Source organism: Cucumis melo, chromosome 3, assembly GCF_025177605.1.
Source record: "Cucumis melo cultivar AY chromosome 3, USDA_Cmelo_AY_1.0, whole genome shotgun sequence".
NCBI classification, from domain to species: domain Eukaryota; kingdom Viridiplantae; phylum Streptophyta; class Magnoliopsida; order Cucurbitales; family Cucurbitaceae; genus Cucumis; species Cucumis melo.
In genome coordinates this window covers 15,412,230-15,418,229 of record NC_066859.1, presented here as the reverse complement: position 1 = coordinate 15,418,229, position 6,000 = coordinate 15,412,230, and positions in this window count along the sequence as shown.

Genomic DNA, 6,000 nt, shown 5'->3' with positions numbered 1-6,000 from the left:
GGTCTTGGGGCTCGGCTGGAAGAGGACAGGGACCGGCTCGGCTTGGCGCAGGCGCGGCTCGGCTCGGTACAGGGATTTACGCGTGCGGCTCGGCTTGCAACAGGAGGGAGACGCGGCTCGGCTACGCAGAAGCACGCGGCGCAGCTTCACGCGCGGACGCGGCTCACACGCGGATTCGGCTCCGGGTTCGGGCGCGCGGATGTGGAGAGGCTCCGGGTTCGGGTTCGACGGCTGGAGGCACGCTCGGCGTTGGCTGCTGGGCTTCAGTCGGCGCGACGGCGCGACGGCTGGCTGATGGACGTTCCGGCTGCGTCAGATCTAAGCGGCTCCTTTCGGCTTGGTCGGAGCGGCGCGACGCGGCTCGGCTATCCTCCTTAGATCGAAGCGGCCCGGCGTCGGCTGTCCTCCTTAGATCGAAGCGACGCGGCAAGTTCCGGCTTCGGCTGGCGGCTACGGGTTCGGCTTGCAGACGCGCGGTGGATCGGCTTCGGGTGGCGGCTGCGGGTTCGGCTTTGCAATGGATGCCCGGCGTGCGCGGATCGGCTTGGACGGATTTCCGGCGCGGCTGGGAGGGTGGTTCGGCTTCTACTGCAGCCGGCTCCGGCGCTTGTGCTTGAAGCTGGCGGCGGCGGCGGCGGCGGCGTGTGGCGGCGTGCGGCGGCGGCGTGGAGAGTGGCGGCGGCTAGGGTTTTTTCTTCTTTGGGGAGATGAGGAGTCTCACGTCTCCCAATGCCTCCTTTTTAAAAGAATTTAAAATAATAAAAGAATTTAATAAACCCTCTTTTTTCTCTCTTCAATTTCCCTCTTTTCTCTCCCTTCAATTAAACCACCCTTGACCCTTTCCAAGGCAAATAATTAATTTGCTAATCATCATTAATTAAGTTATTTCCCCCTAACTTCAATAATTAAAAAAAATAACCAAGGAAAACTTTACCCTTACATTAAGCATAAGGTCCACAATAATCAAATCCATAACAATTTGAAGAAAAGAAAAGAAAGAAAAAAACTCTAGAGGTGAAACTCTAATTTGCTGGGGCGTTACAACCTTCCCCCCTTAGGAAACTTTCGTCCTCGAAAGTTCTAATCCTCGAACAGCTCGGGGTACTGAGCTCTCATGTCCTCTTCTTTCTCCCACGTGGCCTCTTCCACTCCATGGTTCTGCCAAAGGATTTTGACCAGTGGAATTTCTCGACTGCGAAGCTTCTTGATCTCCCTCGCCAGGACCTCGACAGGCTGCTCCTCGTAGCTCAAGTTCTCGCTAATCTGTAGTGGCTCGAAGTCCACCACATGTGTTGGGTCTGCGACATATTTCCTCAGCATGGAGATATGGAATACGTCATGCACTGCCACAAAAGATGGGGGTAGCGCCAAGCGATAAGCCACGGGGCCAATCCGCTCCAGTATCTCGAACGGCCCTACGAAGCGTGGACTCAGCTTCCCCTTCTTCGCGAACCTCAGAACACCCTTCATGGGTGCTATCTTCAGGAAGACCATATCTCCCACTTCAAACTCGAGGTCCTTACGTCGTACATCAGCATAACTCTTCTGTCTGCTCTGTGCTGTCAGCATACGAGCTCGGATCTTCTGTATGGCTGCGTTGGTAGTCTGCACTAACTCGGGGCCTAGCATCCTCTGCTCTCCGACCTCGCCCCAGCAGACAGGGGATCTACAGCACTTGCCATACAGAGCCTCGAACGGTGCCATACCGATAGTAGCCTGGTAGCTGTTGTTATAGGCAAACTCCATCAGATGCAGATGGGAGTCCCAACTTCCTGAAAACTCTAGTACGCAGGCTCGCAGCATGTCTTCCAAAATCTGGTTTAATCTCTCTGTCTGACCATCGGTCTGAGGGTGGAATGCTGTGCTGAAGTCCAACCTCGTACCTAAAGCAAGTTGAAGTCCTTTCCAGAACTTCGATGTGAAGCGAGCGTCTCTGTCTGAAATGATGGATACGGGTACTCCATGTAGTCTCACAATCTCTGTCATATATAACTGCCCCCACTTACTGGCAGTGTAAGTGGATTTCCCTGGCACGAAATGGGCCGACTTCGTGAGTCTGTCGACCACAACCCAGATCACCGTGTAGCCCTTTAGGGTCTTGGGCAGTCCCGTAATAAAATCCATCGACACACTCTCCCACTTCCACCCTGGCACACTCAAGGGTTGCAAAAACCCTGCTGGACGCTGCCTAGGTGCCTTCACCTGCTGGCACACCAAACACCTACTGACAAAGTCTGCCACTTCCCTCTTCATGCCCCTCCACCAATAGACACTCCTTAAGTCCTGGTACATCTTCGTACTCCCAGGGTGCATGGTAAACGGAGAACTGTGAGCCTCAGTCAAAAGCTCCGTCTTAACTGCGGTGTCTTCCGGCACACACAGGCGTCCCTCAAACATAAGGCCATCGTCAGCGGATATGGAGAAGTCTTCGCCTTGCCCTGTCTCCACCATACGACGCTTCTCGGCCAAGTAAGGATCATTCCACTGAGCAGCGATGATCTTTTGCCTCAAGGTTGGCTGAACTGACAACTGAGCCAACTGTGCGGTAACCTCACCCACTGATACTGCAATCTCGGCTCTCTCAAAATCCCTGAGTAAGGGGGTCTGCTTGGTGATTAGCGCTGCTGAATGTGCAACCTTCCTACTCAGCGCGTCAGCCACTACATTTGCTTTACCTGGGTGGTATAGGATCTCGCAGTCGTAGTCTTTCACCAACTCGAGCCACCTCCTCTGCCTCATGTTCAACTCCTTCTGAGTGAAGAAGTACTTCAGGCTCTTGTGGTCGGTGTAAATCTGAATCTTCTCACCGTACAGATAGTGCCTCCATATCTTCAGTGCAAAGACTACAGCTGCCAACTCAAAGTCGTGGGTAGGGTAGTTCTGCTCATGAATCTTCAACTGGCGGGAGGCATAAGCAACTACCTTACCTTGCTGCATCAGGACACAGCCCAGTCCCTTCTTGGAGGCATCACTATAGATCACAAAGTTTCCCGAACCATCGGGCACTGTCAGGACCGGTGCAGTTACTAGCTTCTGTTTAAGCTCCTGAAAGCTACGCTCGCATGCTGGGCTCCATACAAAAGGGGTTCCCTTCCTGGTCAACTGGGTCAACGGGCTGGCTATACGTGAGAAGTCTTCCACGAACCTCCTGTAGTAACCTGCCAAGCCCAGAAAACTTCGAATTTCACTAACCGTGGACGGTCGAGGCCAATTGGTCACCGCTTCAATCTTTGCGGGATCCACTGAAACTCCCTCACTGGAAACCACGTGGCCAAGAAACGTCACCTTCCTTAACCAGAATTCACACTTGGAGAACTTGGCATACAGCTTGTTGGCTCGAAGAGTCTCCAAAACCTGGTGCAAGTGCTCCTCGTGCTCAACCTCAGTTTTTGAGTAAATCAGGATGTCGTCAATGAAGACTATGATGAACGAGTCTAGAAAGTCCTTAAACACCCTGTTCATCAAATCCATGAACACTGCAGGAGCGTTAGTCAAGCCGAAAGACATCACCACGAACTCGTAATGTCCGTACCTCGAACGAAAGGCCGTCTTGGGGATGTCACCGTCCCTAATCCTCAACTGGTGATAGCCTGATCGCAGGTCGATCTTGGAAAAGACAGTGGCTCCCTACAACTGATCGAACAGGTCATCAATCCTGGGCAAGGGGTAGCGGTTTTTGACCGTCACCTTGTTCAGCTCTCGGTAGTCAATACAAAGGCGCATCGACCCATCCTTCTTCTTCACGAACAATACTGGGGCTCCCCAAGGCGACACGCTGGGCCGGATGAAGCCTTTGTCCAGCAACTCCTGTAACTGGACCTTCAACTCCTTTAGCTCGGCTGGAGCCATTCTGTAAGGGGCCCTCGAGATAGGGGCAGTGCCCGGCTCTAACTCGATGGCGAAGTCTACCTCTCTGGGAGGCGGAAGTCCTGGGAGTTCGTCTGGGAAAACGTCAGGGTACTCCCTTACTACTGGTTCGGAAGATAGGGAAACTTCTGGCTCTCTAATATCCACTACGCTTGCCAAGATGCCCCAAGTACCCTGGCTGAGTAGTTTACTAGCCTTCATGGCTGAGATGACCTTGGGTATACATACCATGCCTGCCCCCCTGAATTTGAAACTAGCCCCGGAGGGAGGGTTAAAGACAACTTCCTTGCCAAAACAATCTATATTTGCATGGTTGGCTGACAGCGAATCCATGCCTAGTATCACATCAAAATCCTGCATGTCTAACACTAGCAAGGTCACGTCTAACATACGATTCGCTATCTCTACCCGACATGCCTTTATTTGTTCTTTGGACAACAGAACCTCCCCAGATGGAGTAGAAACCGACAAAACACTACCCAAGGGTTCTACTTCCAAACCCACATGCTGAACGAAAACGGAGGATATAAACGAGTGGGATGACCCAGAGTCAAATAGCACAAAAGCATAATGCCCCAAAATTGGGAGCGTACCTGTCACCACTGTGCCAGCTCGCTCGGCCTCCTGCCGGGTAGTGGCGTAAACTCTCCCCTGCTGGGACGCCGAAGGCTGGGGCGGTGTCGTCTCAAAGGGTTTCCGAGGACACACATCAGCAGTTTGCCTCGGCTGTCTGCATCTGAAGCAGACTCCACTTCCAGCCAAGCAACGACCTCCGTGGACTCTCCCACAGGTAGTACAAGTGGGTAGCTCTCTTAGAGTCCTCCCGGCTGCTGCAAGCTCCCGTCGGTGTCTCTGAAAGACACCTCCTGACCTCAGTGTTCGCTGCGGTACTACGTCAGGCTGCGTCTCCACCTTTCTCTTCTGCCCCAAGGCTGACCCTCTGCCGGCAGCCTTAGACGAATCGGCTCTCTCAGGTAGGCTCAAATCCAGTGCTATACGTAGTGCATCAGCATGCGTGGCTGGCCGGAGAGCTCTGACAATGCCCTGAAGGTCTAGCCTGAGTCCTCTAACGAATTTCTCCGTCCTGGCAGCCTCATCCCTTACCATATCGGGAGCAAAGCGGGACAGCATATCGAACTCGGCGTCGTACTGCTCCACCGTCATGTCGCCTTGCTCCAAGTTTAGGAACTCTTGCAGCTTGGCGTGCTTCACATTGGCAGAGAAGAACTTAGCATAGAAGTTCTCCTTGAACTGCTCCCAAGTTATCTTGCTGACATCGCCCCCCAGCATTCTCTCAGCGGTCTCCCACCAGGCGGTGCCCCTGTCCTCCAAGAAGAAGACGGCACACTGCACCTTCTGGTCTTCTGGACACTTCATGTACCGGAAAATAGTCTCTATGGACGTTAACCACATTTGGGCCTTTGTGGGGTTGTCCATGGATCCGTCAAAGGTCTTAGGATTATACTTCCTAAAGTCCCGTAAGTGTTTCGCCTCGGCCGACAGTTGAACTGGTACTGGTGGAGCTTCCTCAGGGGCTGGAGGAGCGACGGCCTGGGCCTGAACAGGGGCGGCCTGGTTCTGCTGGGCGGCAAGGAAAGGCACCAAAGCAGCTTGCAGCATGTCCTGATAACGCTGCTCCATCGCGGCGAGATCTGCCTGGGTGACCGGTGCGTTTGGGTCGACTGCCGGTGCAGCAGGGGGCGCCTCCGGCTGGCCACGACCGGCTCCTCTGCCTCCCCTACCACCTCCTCGGCGTGCACCTCTACGTGGCGGCATTCTCCCTAAAATTCACCAACAAAACTTTTCACCACAAGAACTTAACACCCTATCTCTAGGTCTTAGACTATTCAGGCAAAATCGTAATCTTAACATTAGCAAGGCTTTAGACATACCTGGCGAGTGCCGAAGGACCGTATAGCCATAGGGTGAAGTAAAACCAAAACAAAAATGACTTACATCGTAGGTCAGTCTACAGAACCTAAAACACTGTGCTCTGATACCAACTGTAACGACCCAACTCCTTATACTGAATCGAAGTCATTACTAAATATAGAACAAGTGGTTTAAGTCATGAAATTTATTAAAGACGCATAAGGTTTAAGAAATTTTATTTATGAAAATTTAAACAAGATA